A 16,385-nucleotide genomic window follows, 5' to 3' on the forward strand; every position below is an offset into this window, starting at 1 on the left:
AATTAAAGATTTTAAAATAAAAAAAAAAAGAAAAAAAATAAATAAATAAAAAGTATATTTTGAAAAATGAAAAAAAAAAAAGAAAGCATCACTATGAACAAAGATAGCGGAAGTGATGGAATTCCAGTTGAGCTATTTCAAATTCTGAAAGATGATGCTATGAAAGTGCTGCACTCAATACGCCAGCGAATTTGGAAAACTCAGCCATGGCCACAGGACTGGAAAAGGTCAGTTTTCATTCCAATCCCAAAGAAAGACAATGCCAAAGAATCCTCAAACTACCACACAATTGCACTAATGTCACATGCTAGTAAAGTAATGCTCAAAATTCTCCAAGCCAGGCTTCAGCAATACATGAACCGTGAACTTCCAGATGTTCAAGCTGGTTTTAGAAAAGGCAGAGGAACCAGAGACCAAATTGCCAACATTAACTGGATCATGGAAAAACGAAGAGAGTTCCAGAAAAATATCTATTTCTGTTTTATTGACTATGCCAAGGCTTTGACTGTGTGGATCACAATAAAATGAGGAAAATTCTTCAAGAGATGGGAATACCAGACTACCTGACCTGTCTTGTGAGAAACCTATATGCAGGTCAGGAAGCAACAGTTAGAACTGGACAGGGAACAACAGGTTGGTTCCAAATAGAAAAAGGAGTACATCAAGGCTGTATATTGTCACCCTGCTTATTTAACTTATATACAGAATACATCATGAGAAACACTGGGTTGGAAGAAGCACAAGGTGGAATCAAGATTGCTTGGAGAAATATCAATAACCTCGTATATGCCGGTGACACCACCCTTATGGCAGAAAGTGAAGAGAAACTAAAAACCCTCTTGATGAAAGTCAAAGAGGAGAGTGACAAAGTTGGTTTAAAACTCAACATTCAGAAAATGATGATCATGACATCTGGATCTGTCACTTCATGGGAAATAGATGGGGAAACAGTGTCAGACTTTATTTTTATGGGCTCTAAAATCACTACAGAAGGTGATTGCAGCCATGAAATTAAAAGACGCTTACTCCTTGGAACAAAAGTTATGACCAACCTAGAGAGCATATTGAAAAGCAGAGATATTCAGTTCAGTTCAATTCAGTCGGTCAGTCATGTCCGACTTTTTGCGACCCCATGAATCACAGCACGCCAGGCCTCCCTGTCCATCACCATCTCCCGGAGTTCAATCAGATTCATGTCCATCTAGCCATCTCATCCTCTGTTATCCCCTTCTCCTCCTGCCCCCAATCCTTCCCAGCATCAAAGTCTTTTCCAATGAGTCAAATCTTTGTATGAGGTGGCCAAAGTACTGGAGTTCCAGCTTTAGCATCATTCCTTCCAAAGAAATCCCAGAGTTGATTTCCTTCAGAATGAACTGGTTGGATCTCCTTGAAGTCCAAGGGACTCTCAAGAGTCTTTTCCAACACCACAGTTCAAAAGTATCACTTCTTCAATGCTCAGGTTTCTTCACCGTCCAACTCTCACATCCATACATGACCACTGGAAAAACCATAGCTTTGACTAGACAGACCTTTGTTTGCAAAGTAATATCTCTGATTTTGAATATGCTATCTAGGTTGATCATAACTTTTCTTCCAAGGGATAAGCGTCTTTTAATTTCATGGCTGCAGTCACCATCTGCAGTAATTTTGGAGCCCATAAAAATCAAGTCTGACACTGTTTCCACTGCTTCCCCATTTATTTCCCATGAAGTGATAGGACTGGGTGCCATGATCCTCATTTTCTGAATGTTGAACTTTAAGCCAACTTTTTCACTCTCTTCTTTCACTTTCCTCAAGAGGCTTTTTAGTTCCTCTTCACTTTCTGCCATAAGGGTGGTGTCATCTGCATGTCTGAGGTTGTTGATATTTCTCCCGACAGTCTTGATTCCAGCTTGTGTTTCCTCCAGTCCAGCGTTTCCCATGATGTACTCTGCATATAAGTTAAATAAGCAGGGTGACAATGTATAGGCAGGGATATTATTTGCAAACCAAGATCCGTCTAGTAAAGGCTATGGTTTTCTCCGTAGTCATGTATGGATGTGAAAATTGGATTATAAAGAAAGCTTAAAATCAAAGAATCAGTGCTTTTGAACTCTGGTGTTTGAGAAGACTCTTGAAAGTCACTTGGACTGCAAGGAGATCCAACCAGTCCATCCTAAAGGAGATTAGTGCTGGGTGTTCATTGGAAAGACTGATGCTGAAGCTGAAACTCTATACTTTGGCCACCTCATGGGAAGATTTGACTCATTCGAAAAGACTGGTGCTCGGAGAGATTGGGGACAGGAGGAGAAGGGAACAAGAGAGGATGAGATGGCTGGATGGAATCACCGACTTGATGGACATTAGTTTGAGTGAACTTTGGGAGTTGGTAATGGACAAGGAAGCCTGGAGCGCTGTGATTCATGGGGTTGCAAAGAATCAGACATGACTGAGTTACTGAACTGAACTGAACATATCTATATATATCTATTATTTGTTGAAATTTTCCTTCAAGAAAGTTGCTTTGAAGCCCTAATCTTCATTTCCTCAAAAAGTGACCTTTTTGAATGGAGGTTTATACAGAGATAGTAAGTTAAAATTAAGTTATTAAGGTGGCCTTAATGACGACCCTGTATGCAAGACAGGGAAAGAGACACAGATGTGTATAACGGACTTTTGGACTCAGAGGAGAGGAATTGAATCGCCAGTCTATGTCTGACGCAGGATGCAGCAGGCTGGTTATTACAGAGGTTATAGGTTTCATGTTTGGGGTTAAAAAATTAAAAAGGTGGCCTTAATCCAATTTTATCTATAACCTTATTAAAAAAATAAAAATATGGACATAGACAGACATCATAGAGGGAGTCAACTTGAAGAGATACAGGGAGAATACGATGTAAAGGTGAACAGTTTGAGTGAAATGCCTATAAGCTAAGGAACAGAAAAGGTTACTCCTAAACCACCAGAAGCTAAGAGAGTGTCATGGAATGCATTATCCCTCACATACTTTAAAAAACCAACACTGACAACCTTTGATTTCAGAAATTAAGCCTCCATTAACTGTAAGCAAATAATGCTCTGTTATTTTAAGTCATCTAGGTTGTAGTACTTTGTTACATTAACCTCAAGAAATTAATCATCTATTTATCTATCTTCTAGCATCTCAGTTATATTCCTGCATTACAGATATAGCAGATTTATTTAGATCTAAAAGTAGGGATACAAAAAATTTGCCTGTGACCATACCTGTTGTTACATCTTCTATATGTAAGTTATCTCATGGACACTTCAGTTTTCAGCAATGATTTCCCATGACCAGGTTGCTAAATAGGACATTAAGTTGGCTATGTATTTGAGTTTCTAATCGTATGCCTCTTGTTTAACCTAATTGTTATCCCAAATAACATCCTTTTGAATTGTGCAAATGAGGATGGGTTTTCAACCCCATCCAAGCTGTTTCAGAACCAGACCTTACTATCTGTTCTTTGGGGCCTGAGATGTCAGATAATATTGTCCCTTCTGTCAAGGTATGAGGAATTATATATCCTTTGTTGCCCCTGAATCTTGATCAGAGCCATCCTGCTCTACAATAACATTTCTTAATTAAGAATTCTGTGGCTTAGAGACTGGAGGTTTCAGTTCCAGTTCAGCTCAGTTCAGTCACTCCAGTCACTCAGTCATGTCCGACTCTGCAACCCCATGGACTGCAGCATGCCAGGCCTCCCTGTCCATCACAAACTCCTGGGGTTTACTCAAACTCATGTCCATTGAGTCAGTGATGTCATCCAACCATCTCAGTCATTCCCTTGTCCTCCGCCTTCAATATTTCCCAGTATCAGGGTCTTTTTTAATGAGTTGGTTCTTCACATCAGGTGGCCAAAGTATTGGAGTTTCAGCTTCAACATCAGTCCTTCCAATGAACATTAGGGACTAATCTCCTTTAGGATGGACTAGTTGGATCTCTTTGAAGTCCAAGAGACTCGCAAGAGTCTTGTCCAACACAACAGTTCAAAAGCATGAATTCTTTAATTCTCAGCTTTCTTTACAGTCCAACTCTCAAATCCATACATGATCACTGGAATAACCATAGCTTTGACTAGATGGAACTTTTTTGGCAAAGTATGTCTCTGCTTTTTAATATACTATCTAGGTTAGTTATACTCTTCTTCCAAGGAGTAAGTGTCTTAATTTAGTGTCTTAATTTCATGGCTGCAGTCGCCATCTGCAGAGGTTTTGGAACCCCAAAAGAGGATATTTCAGCTACTGATTGTGTGTGTGTGTGTGTGTTTTTTTAATGAATCTAATATGTAAATTATTTTATCTATTCCTTAGTGATGTGTGCTGGGTAATAAAGTGCTTCGCAATATTTGGTTGTTAACATAAAGAATATAAAACTTGTATCCTCATATTCCAAGACAATAAGTGTCTACTCATAGGTCATTGACAAAACTAAAATGTCTCTATGGATGTGCACATATACACAAAGGCTCACACATATATACATAAGCCGAAACATTAGATTTTGAAACGAGGATAATATGGTATTTATTAGAATAATATGCGAAGAGTTGACTCATTGGAAAAGACTCTGATGCTGGGAGGGATTGGGGGCAAGAGGAGAAGGGGACGACCGAGGATGAGATGGCTGGATGGCATCACGGACTCGATGGAAGTGAGTCTGAGTGAACTCCGGGGGATGGTGCTGGACAGGGAGGCCTGGCGTGCTGCGATTCCTGGGGTCGCAAATAGTCGGACACGACTGAGCGACTGAACTGAAGTGAACTGAACTGGATGGTATTTGTGGAAGTCATTATTTTCAAAAACTGTCAGTTACTGTAGATGACATTTTTTTCAAATCAAGGCATTCAGTCTCCAATAAACTCCTAAGCAATGTTCATTTTGTTCAGCATAACAAATCTGGAGGAAAACAAAAACAAAAACAAAAACAAACAAGTTACTGCCGATGGTATCCATTGAACAGAGAAAGTTTTCTCTTGGAATGTAAAACTGGGTAACATGAATCTGCTCAATAAATTTGTGATTGCTTCCTGATTGTTTTTATCCCTCTCACTGTAGTGTAGACCTTTGCCACCAGTATAAAATATTTACAAATCCTGGAAGTCAGAGACCAGAAAAATCATCTATATTAAGAATGTTAATATTGGTAGAAAAGTTAATGTAACATAACAGATGATCAAAATACATGTTTTCAAAGTAGAAAGCTGCTGGTTAAAATATTCCCATTACTTCTATGTAGCAATTAGGCAAACAGAAAGAATTACTTTGATAAAGTACAGATTTCTCTCAGCACTTTACTTCAAAATGTCCAATTACCAAAAAAAATGTACTAGACTTTTGAAGAAGAATATAAAGTAGGATATTATAATCTTCTTCATTAAAACATAACAATTCAATTATTTCTAAAAGTTCAAATTTATTCTGCCAATCTATTTCCTAGTATAGATAGGCGTACAGGTATTTTTCAAAATGGAAAATTTGTAAATATCTTAATGGATGAGTATTAATAGACAAATATATTTTCTAGTTTTATTGAGAAATAATTTGCATACATTAGTATATAACTTTAAAGTATACAGAATAATGATTTAATTTATTTATATTGTGAATTGATTACCACAATAAATTCAATGGACATCCACTTTCTCATATAGGTATGATAAAAGGAAAAAAAGAAAAAAATGTGTTTTCCTTGGGGTGAAAACTCTTAGCATTTACTCCAGTGGCAATTTTCTTATATATCATACATTAATATTATCATCGAAAAAACAAGAGAGTTCCAGAAAAACATTTATTTCTGCTGTATTGACTATGCCAAAGCCTTTGACTGTGCGGTCACAATAAACTGGAAAATTCTGAAAGGGATGGGAATACCAGACCATCTGACCTGCCTCTTGAGAAACCTATACGCAGGTCAGGAAGCAGCAGTTAGAACTGGACATTGAACAACAGGCTGGTTCCAAATAGGAAAAGGAGTACATCAAGGCTGTATATTGTCACTGTGCTTATTTAACTTATATGCAGAGTACATCATGGGAAACGCTGGGCTTGAAGAAGCACAAGCTGGAATCAAGATTGCCGGGAGAAATATCAATAACCTCAGATATGCAGGAGACAACACCCTTATGGCAGAAAGTGAAGAGGAACTAAAAAGCTTCTTGATGAAAGTGAAAGTGGAGAGTGAAAAGTTGGCTTAAAGTTCAACATTCAGAAAACAAAGATCATGGCATCTGGTCCTGTCCCTTCATGGGAAATAGATGGGGAAACAGTGGAAACAGTGTCAGACTTGATTTTGGGGAGCTCCAAAATCACTGCAGATGGTGACTGCAGCCATGAAATTAAAAGACACTTATCCCTTGGAAGAAAAGTTATGACCAACTTAGATAGCATATTCAAAAGCAGAGATATTACTTTGCCAACTAAGGTCCGTCTAGTCAAGGCTATGGTTTTCCAGTAGTCATGTATGGATGTGAGAGTTAGACTGTGAAGAAAGGTGAGCACTGAAGAAATGATGCTTTTGAACTGTGGTGTTGGAGAAGACTCTTGAGAGTCCCTTGGACTGCAAGGAGATCCAACCAGTCCATTCTGAAGGAAATCAACTCTGGGATTTCTTTGGAAGGAATGATGATAAAGCTGAAACTCCAGTACTTTGGCCACCTCATGCAAAGAGTTGATTCATTGGAAAAGACTCTGAAGCTGGGAGGGATTAGGGGCAGGAGGAGAAGGGGACGACAGAGGATGAGATGGCATGGCATCACCGACTCGATGGACGTGAGTTTGAGTGAATTCCGGGACATGGTGATGGACAGGGAGGCCTGGCGTGCTGCAATTCATAGAGTTGCAAAGAGATGGACACGACTGAGTGACAGAACTTAACTGAGTATTATCATAAAAGAGTTTTATGTTTTGACCACCTTCTTCTAGTTTACGCTTTCCCTACCCTCAGTGCCGGGTAACTAAAAATCTGAGTGTCATCTATTTTCCTATGAGTTTTTTTCATCTGTTTGTTGGTTTGTCAGAGAGATTTAAATTACCTTGTATTTTTGAATGTATAAATTTGTGTTATTTTACTTCCACTCAGTGAATTTCATTCAGCATTTCTTATAAGGCAGAGTCTGGTGGTAATGAACTCCCTCAACTTTTCTTTGTTCAGGAAAGTCTTTACTTTTTGAAGGTCACCTCTACTGGTTTTGGAATTCTTGATTGAGGTTCATTTTCATTCAAAATTTTTCAGACTGTGTCATCCCATTCTCTTCTGGCCCAAAGTTTCTGCTAAGAAATCCTCCCATAGTCTTGCAGGTTTCCTGTTTATGTATCTTCTCTTATTTTTCTTGCTGATTTTAAAATTACTTTTTGTCTTTAGAAAATTTGATTATATTGTGTCTTCCTGTGGCCCTATTTCAGCTCAAACTATTTGAGATCTTTTGGACCCTATTGATCTGGGTGTTCCTTTCTCTCCCCAGATTTGAAAAGTTTTCAACCAGTATTGCTTTAGATATAATCTATGTTCCTTTGTCTTTTTCTTCTGAATTTCCATAAATGCAAATATTGTGGGTTTTTTTTCTAATTTTCTATAATTGCCATAGGATTTCTTCCCTCTTTTTCATTCTTTTTGCTCCTGACTATATAATTGCAAAAGTCCTGTCTTCAAGGTCATCAGTTCTTCTGCATGATCAAGGTTCTTTTGAAGCAGTACTGAATTATTCAGTTCAGTCATTGCATATTTCAAATCTAGGATACTTTTATGGTTATTATTTCTTGGACAGACTTCCTATTTTGGTCATGAATTATTTTCCTCTGTCATCCCTTCTCCTCCTTGCTTCAATCTTTCCCAGCATCAGGGTCTTTTCCAGTGAGTGACCAAAGTACTGGAGCTTCAGCTTCAGCATCAGTCCTTCCAATGAATATTCAAGGTTAATTTCCTTGAGGATTAACTGGTTTTATATCCTTGCAGTCCAAGGGACAATCAAGAGTTCTCTCCACAGTAGGTGGTCAATAATTCAGCTCCTTATCTGGGCAAAAGCAAACTCTTTTTGCAAAACTCTTCATCTGAAGACTTGAATCAGGCATATCTGCACCCTCCTGAGTTCCCTAGTCAGAATGTGCTTCTGAGCTGGTTCTGCAGATGAGTAAAGCCACTGATGGGATTAGTACCTGGGAGTGATAAGTGAATTTGATTTGCAAAGATTGATTTGCTGGATGTTGCAAGAACCTCCTCACTTCTCCATCAAGTCAGATTCTCATTGGTGAGCCTCTGCAGATTCTCCTGTCATCTCTATGGTGTAAGGTCAAAGTAGAGTCTCCCATAAATTGACCAAGAATGTCTGGGGGAGTTGGTGATCATTCCCGGGTTCTCTTTCACCACTAGAGGAACCCTGGAGGCTCACAGGAGACCTCTCGAGTGGTGTTGCATCAGTCTGGGGGGACGGGCAATATGGTAGTTGCCTCTCTTACCCTTATAATGAAATCTGTCTGTATGGGGCAGGAGGTGCTTCAGCCTCATACTTGTGTTCTCTCAGTGGTTTCTCTCAGTGATGTCTTGTTACTGAATGGTTGTAATTTTTTTTTTTTTTTTTTGTGAGGGGTGGTGATGTCAGGAATAACCTCCTCAAGATATTAGTGAGGAAACTGCTAATGGATGAATCTTAATTGGTGAATGTCAGAATAAAGTCTGACAATCAAAGAATGTGCATTATGTGAGCTTCTGTCATTCATAATATTATTATTTTAAGCACCACATTAAGCAGATACCAAATACTCCTAATGCTGTTAAAAACAATACAATATTGTAAAGTAAAAATAAATAAATACACAATGTTCATCGCAGCACTGTTTATAATAGCCAGGACATGGAAACAACCTAGATGTCCATCGGCAGATGAATGGATAAGAAAGCTGTGGTACATATACACAATGGAGTATTACTCAGCCATTAAAAAGAATTCATTTCAATCAGTTCTGATGAGATGGATGAAAATGGAGCCAATTATACAGAGTGAAGTAAGCCAGAAAGAAAAACACCAATACAGTATACTAGCACATATATATGGAATTTAGGAAGATGGCAATGACGACCCTGTATGCAAGACAGGAAAAAAGACACAGATGTGTACAATGGACTTTTGGACTCAGAGGGAGAGGGAGAGGGTGGGATGATTTGGGAGAATGGCATTCTAACATGTATACTATCATGTAAGAATTGAATCGCCAGTCTATGTCTGACGCAGGATATAGTATGCTTGGGGCTGGTGCATGGGGATGACCCAGAGAGATGTCATGGGGAGGGAGGTGGGAGGGGGTTCATGTTTGGGAACGCATGTAAGAATTAAAGATTTTAAAATTTAAAAAATAAAAAACTAAAAAAAAATAAATAAAAATAAATAAATAAATAAAAAGCAAAAAATAAAATAAAATAAAAAATAAATAAAATACAATAAAAATAAAGAGAAAAATAAATAAATAAAAAACAATGTAAGACCAGTGAGTTGTACATATCAAAAATACTTCCATATATACATGCATGTTCTTAATAATTAGATGATGTCCAAATAAGCATTAAGCATCATTTCAATGTTTTAATTTTTCCCTTTTGAATTCAGCATACTATCATATATAGGCCAATTTCTGTCCACTTGCATTATCACATATTTTCAATGGATGCCTGGAGTTCTAACCATTGGACTGCTAGAGAATTCCCAGGTTGATTATTCTGAGAAAATCAAAGTATCAATATGATAACTGTTACCTGCCTTTTTGTTTTCATTTTTGTTATTTGGGCAGATGATCAAAAAGTATGAAGCCAAAAAATGAAGGAAAGAAATGATTATAGAGTTTTGTGAAAGAATTAAATGATAGTTTTAAAACTTCTATTTTTCTGCAATTTTTTATGTTAATTGCTAACTTTTAAAATTTTGTAATTAGAATTCTCATTGTATAAAAGCATGTTTATTACCTAATTTTGTCTTTGCATGTTACACTACTGTTTTTTTTTCATAGTGGTCCCCACAAATTGTATAGCTATCAGGCCTGCAATCATGAAATTCACACTTTATAAGGACATTGTCAAAGATATGACCTCATGGAGGACTAAGTCTTTATATTCTCCAACCTGAAGGTCTATGACCTAGTCTTCCACTATATGACCACATCTAACCCACTGCCCTGTACTTTAACTTCTGTTTCTGAATTTGTTACATTCCTTCTGCCCATTACGCGATGATCAGAGGAGCTATGATTGCTCTTTTTGCTTTCATAACTATGCTCATGGCAAGCAGTTTATTCTATATCAATTTCTAGATATATCAAAATGCATTATTGTAGGGTTCAAAGATCGTGGCATCCAGTCCTAACACTTCATGCCAAATAGATGGGGAAACAATGGAAATAGTGACAGACTTTCCTTTCTTGGGCTCCTTTTCTTGCAGTAATTAAAATCACTGCAGATGTTAATTGCAGCCATGAAATTAAAATATGGTTGCTCCTTAGAAGAAAAGCTATAACAAACCTAGACAGCATATTCAAAAGAGAGACATTACTTTGCCAACAAAGGTCCATCTAGTCAAAACTATTGTTTTTCCAGTAGTCATATATGGATGTGAGAGTTGGACCATAAAGAAGGTTGAGTGCCAAAGAACTGATGTTGTTGAACTGTGTTCAACACTGATCTCCTTTGGACTACAAGGAGATCAAACCAGTCAACCCTAAAAGAAATCAGTCCTGAATAATCATTGGAAGGACTGATGCTAAAGCTGAAACTCCAATACTTTTGCCACCTGATGCAAACAACTGACTCATTAGAAAAGACCTTGATGGTCGGAAAGTTAGAAGGCAGGGGGAGAAGGTGGTGACAGAGGATGAGTTGGTTGCATGGCATCACTGACTCGATGGACATGAGTTTGAGTAAGCTCCAGAAATTGGTAATGGACAGGGAATCTTGGTGTGCTGCAGTCCATGGGGTTGCAAAGAGTTGGACACTACTGAGGGACTGAACTAAACTGAACGGAACTGAGGGCAATATAAAATATTCAATCTCGCATTAAGAGGGATAGCTTATTTTTAAGAAAACATAATATCATGGACTATCTTCTTGTATCAAACTATTGCAAATTCCTTTTATTAATTCTTTTCAAAACTACATAACAATTATATTTTTAAGGAGCCTTGAACAATGTTAACATTAAATTCTGCATAATTTTATATTCTTAAAGGTATTTATGAAGATGATATTATCAAGGATTCAAAAATATTTCTTTTTTTTTTGCCTCTTAAAAAATACCTTCCATAAAGTTTTATACTAATTTTTTTTGTTTGCTTAGCTGACGTCCTCATATACTGCTACTATTTGATACCATCAAATCCCTGGTTTCAGTAGTTTTTGGTCACTTCTATATAAACTAATATAAATATGTATTTCATTATCACTAAGAATGAAATAATATTAAGAAGCTATTAAGCTACTTTCTTGACAAGAAAAGCATTAACATTATGACAAGGTATTAATTTTTTTTTAGAATACTAGTAACTGAAATTAATAAAGAAATACAAATCATTTTCATGATTTCTCATAAGTCATCGGTGTTTTATTCCGAAATATTTTATCTTGTCTCCTGTGAAAACTGATTTCCGAGTATTATGAGAATTGGATATCCATGTGTATACTATCCATGCTGTGCTGTTAAAATGACTAAGTTTCTTTCTAGCCTGACATCCTAAATAAAACTATATACACTATTAGCTGGGAAATGGTGGTTCCCTTGCAGATTGACCCAAGTTTTAAGGCTGTCTTTCACTGTGCCATATTTTTGATTTAAAATGTTTCTAATTTATGAACTTCCATGGAAGCAGGAATCTGTTGTCTTCACTTTTATAGTTTACACTTGGAGCACTATCTCATGTTTCCCACCTGAACCATTTGCAAAACCCCACCTGCTCAGTTTGAACCAGAGGGTGCATGTCACTATTGGGAGAGTTCTGTATTTATCATTTTATTATCAACTCTCTACCCAGAAATATTCTGTGAAAGCTTGATCCTTAAATCATAATTTAAAATATGACTGTATATTGGAAATGTCTCTATCACTTCTGCTGGTCAATGGAATCTGGAAGCTGCAGAAAAAGAAAATTTAACCACAGCAGTGTTTTTAAGGACTCAAGAAACATCTGATGAGGAAGTAAAATGGAGGACACAGGGAGATGATGCAAATTGCCCAGAAAACTTCTCTAAACAGATGAATGTGTTTACTCTTCCTGCCACAAAATCCCACTTGAATCCGTGAATAAATCCTGAAGAACTTCTCCTAAGCTGTTCCGAGGAAAATGTACTGTCATATGCTCCTAGCTTCATTCAAAATGAAGAAACATCCTACACAGTCCTGGGATACTCCTTGGTGCTAAGGGCTAAAAGAAATCTACACAATAAACTGTATCAGGTATTTTGTATCACAATACTTATACCAAAAGCTAAGGCCAATTAAATGGATGTCATCTAAATTAAATTGTGACAATATATGATATTATAAAGTCTAATGACAACAGTATATGTGTGCTAAGTCTCTTCAGTCGTGTTTGACTCTGTGCGACCCTGTGGACTGTGGCCCACCAGACTCCTCTGTCCATGGGATTCTCCAAGCAAGAATAACATAGTGGGTTCCCATGCCCTGCTCCAGGGGACCTTCCCAACCCAGGGATCAAACCTGATTCTCCTGCATTGCAGGTGGATTATTTACCACTAGGCCACTGGGGAAGCCCAATGACAACAGACAAAATGAAAATAATTAAATATAATCATTGCAAGTATATTTGTTGAAAATTTTTTGAAACAAAAATTGAAGAAAATTTAACCAAGTACTTAATGGAAAAACATATATATATGGGGATCAGTTTATCATTATTTGTAAGAAAGATGTCTCTGAAGAGCTGACTCAGTACATATGTTTCAGTAGTAAAATGATCAATGTATTTTTCAGTTTTCTATTTGTGGTATCAACCTTAAAAACTGTATATGTGCTTATGGGAATTAAATTATATTTTTAAAGGTATTATTTCTGAAACTTACTGAAGAAAGCCAGTGCCAAAGAAGGCTAAAACTACTGCACAGTTGCACTAATCTCACATGCTAGTAAAGTAATGCTCAAAATTCTCCAAGCCAGGCTTCAGCAATAAGAGAACTGTGATTGTCCAGGTGTTCAAGCTGGTTTTAGAAAAGGCAGAAGAACCAGAGATCAAATTGCCAACATCCGCTGGATCATCAAAAAAGCAAGAGAGTTCCAGAAACACATCTATTTCTGCTTTATTGACTATGCCAAAGCCTTTGACTGTGTAGATCACAATAAACTGTGGAAAACTCTGAAACAGATGGGAATACCAGACCACCTGACCTGCCTCTTGAGAAACCTATATGTGGGTCAGGAAGCAGCAGTTAGAACTGCACATGGAAAAACAGACTGATTTCAAATAGGAAAAGGAGTACGTCAAGGCTGTATATTGTCACCCTGCTTATTTAACTTATATGCAGAGTACATCATGAGAAATGCTGGGCTGCAAGGAGCACAAGCTGGAATCAAGATTGCTGAGAGAAATATCAATAACCTCAGATATTCAGATAATACCACTCTGATGTCAGAAAGTGAAGAAGAAATAAAGAGCCTCCTGATGAAAGTGAAAGAGGAGAGTGAAAAAGTTGGCTTAAAGCTCAACATTCAGAAAACTAAGATCATGTCATCTGGTCCCATCACTTCATGGCAAATAGATGGAGAAACAGTGGCTGACTTTATTTTTTATGGAATGCAAAAATCACTGCAGATGGTGATTGTAGCCATGAAATTAAAAGACACCTGCTCCTTGGAAGAAAAGTTATGACCAACCTAGATAGCGTATTAAAAAGCAGAGACATTACTTTGCCAGGAAAGGTCCGACTAGTCAAGGCTATGGTTTTCCAGTGGTCGTGTATAGATGTGAGAGTTGGACTATAAAGAAAGGTGAGCACCAAAGAATTGATGCTGTTGAACTATGGTGTTAGAGAAGACTCTTGAGAGTCCCTTGGACTGCAAGGAGATCCAACCAGTCCATTGTAAAGGAGATCAGTGCTGGGTCTTTAATGGAAGTACAGATGCTGTGGCTGAAACTCCAACACTTTGACCACCTGATATGAAGAGCTGACTCATTTGAAAAGACTCTGATGCTGGAAAAGATTGAGGGCAGGAGAATAAGGTGACAACAGAGGATGAGATGGCTGGATGGCATCACCAACTCAGTGGACATGAGTTTGTGTAAACTCCAGGAGTTGATGATGGACAGGAAGGTGTGCTGCAGTTCATGGGGTTGCCAAGAGTTGGACACAACTGAGTGACTGAACTGCACTGAAGTTTTATCTTCAGTGGTATACTTCTCAAGCTAACAAATTTCTATGTGATTATAATTTGAGAAAAAAAAAGAAAACCTATTTCAAAAAACATGAGTGATTTCTTCCAGTTAAAATGTTTTGACAGAGACAATACTTGAGCAAGAGAAACTTGACTCAGAAATAATTTTTATTTCACATAAGCTAAAGAAATCCCATTGTTCTTTTCAATCTCTAGGAAAGAAGTTGATCAATATTCAAATACACACACCTCAAATACTTTACTTGACAAATATACCTGTTTCAATTACTTTGTCTAAGGTTTCTTATGTCTTTCTATAAAAAGTGGGTGTTTCTTTTCTCAAAAAAGATAGTATGGCTACCTATTTCACAGTCTAATTATATTCATTTTCACTATATAAACACAATTTGCATGTAAACAGAAATGACAATTTCTTGGTAAAACTAAAGAATAGGATTAAATACTACTGTGATAATAATACTGAATCCATTTTAGGTATTGTGGTTAAACTAGAATTATACAATTAAAATGGAAATAAATTGAAATTATAGCATTTTATATTATCAAATTCTGTTTTTATTTGGTAGTATTGCCCATATATGATTTCAAGCATTCTAGTTTTTATCACTCAAATTTGTTTTACACATTTTTAATTAATTTATTTTTATTGAAGGATAATTGCTTTACAGAATTTTGCTGTTTTCTGTCAAACCTCAACATGAATCAGCCATAGGTATACATATTTAAAGACATGCTACTATGTTGGAAATGCAATGCAATTGTGGATTTTGAGCACAAATAAAATAACTCCTTTTATTTATTTATTTTTATGAATACTTTCTGGGAATGAATAGAAGTAAGAGTTGCAAAACAATGTGAATGTACTTAATGCCACTGAATGGTACACTTAAAATTATTAAAATAATAAATCTAGTTATCTGTAGTTTAACACAATAAAGAGCAACACTTTATCTACTATGAGAATGAAACAAGTAGCTTAATGATTAAAATGTGAGCTCTGATACCAGATTTCTGCTGCTGTTGCTGCTAAGTCGCTTCAGTCGTGTCCAACTCTGTGCAACCCCATAGATGGCAGCCCATCAGTCTCCCCTGTCCCTGGGATTCTCCAGGCAAGAACACTGGAGTAGGCTGCCATTTCCTTCTCCAATGTATAAAAGTGAAAAGTGAAAGTGAAGTCGCTCAGTCATGTCTGACTCTTCACAACCCAATGGACTGCAGCCCACCAGGCTCCTCTGTCCCTGGAATTTTCCAGGCAAGAGTGCTGGAGTGGGGTGCCATTTAAATCCTTGCTTCACAGTTGACTGTCTAATAAAATCAGTCAAGTTACTTAATCTTTCTGACATTTTTTTTTTCAACTCTGGAGGGATCTTTATGTGAATATCTAATTCAGTTTGAGAATAAAAATGTTCTTAGTTCATAGTAAGGACCACATATGGAACAATTCAAAACCCTAACTTGCAACTCTAATTTCTATAATACAGACTTTGTTATGGAGAAGGCAAAGACACTCCACTCCAGTACTCTTGCCTGGAAAATCCCATGGACGGAGGAGCCTGGTAGTCTACAGTCCATGGGGTCGCTAAGAGTCGGACACGACTGAGTGACTTCACTTTCACTTTTCACTTTCATGCATTGGAGAAGGAAACGGCAGCCCACTCCAGTGTTCTTGCCTGGAGAATCCCAGAGACGGAGGAGCCTGGTGGGCTGCCGTCTGTGGGGTCGCACAGAGTCTGACACGACTAAAGCAACTTAGCAGCAGTAGCAGCAGCAGACTTTGTTAATTAACTCTATAACTTGAAAATATACTCTGTAGCTTTTATTTTTATTTTGCAGTAATTAATCATTTTTATGAGCATCAGTAACAGCTGTAACCTTCCAGGGATGGTCTAAGGATTACCTACTCCTCACAGAGACCCATTACACAGTAATAAAATTAGAAGAGGTCCTGGATTATAGAAAGTCTCTTAGCAATGCTATCTTGTGTCAAAAACGTATTAAAAACACACA

This window comes from Ovis aries, chromosome 16 (assembly GCF_016772045.2).
Source record: "Ovis aries strain OAR_USU_Benz2616 breed Rambouillet chromosome 16, ARS-UI_Ramb_v3.0, whole genome shotgun sequence".
In the NCBI taxonomy this organism is placed as follows: Eukaryota; Metazoa; Chordata; class Mammalia; order Artiodactyla; family Bovidae; genus Ovis; species Ovis aries.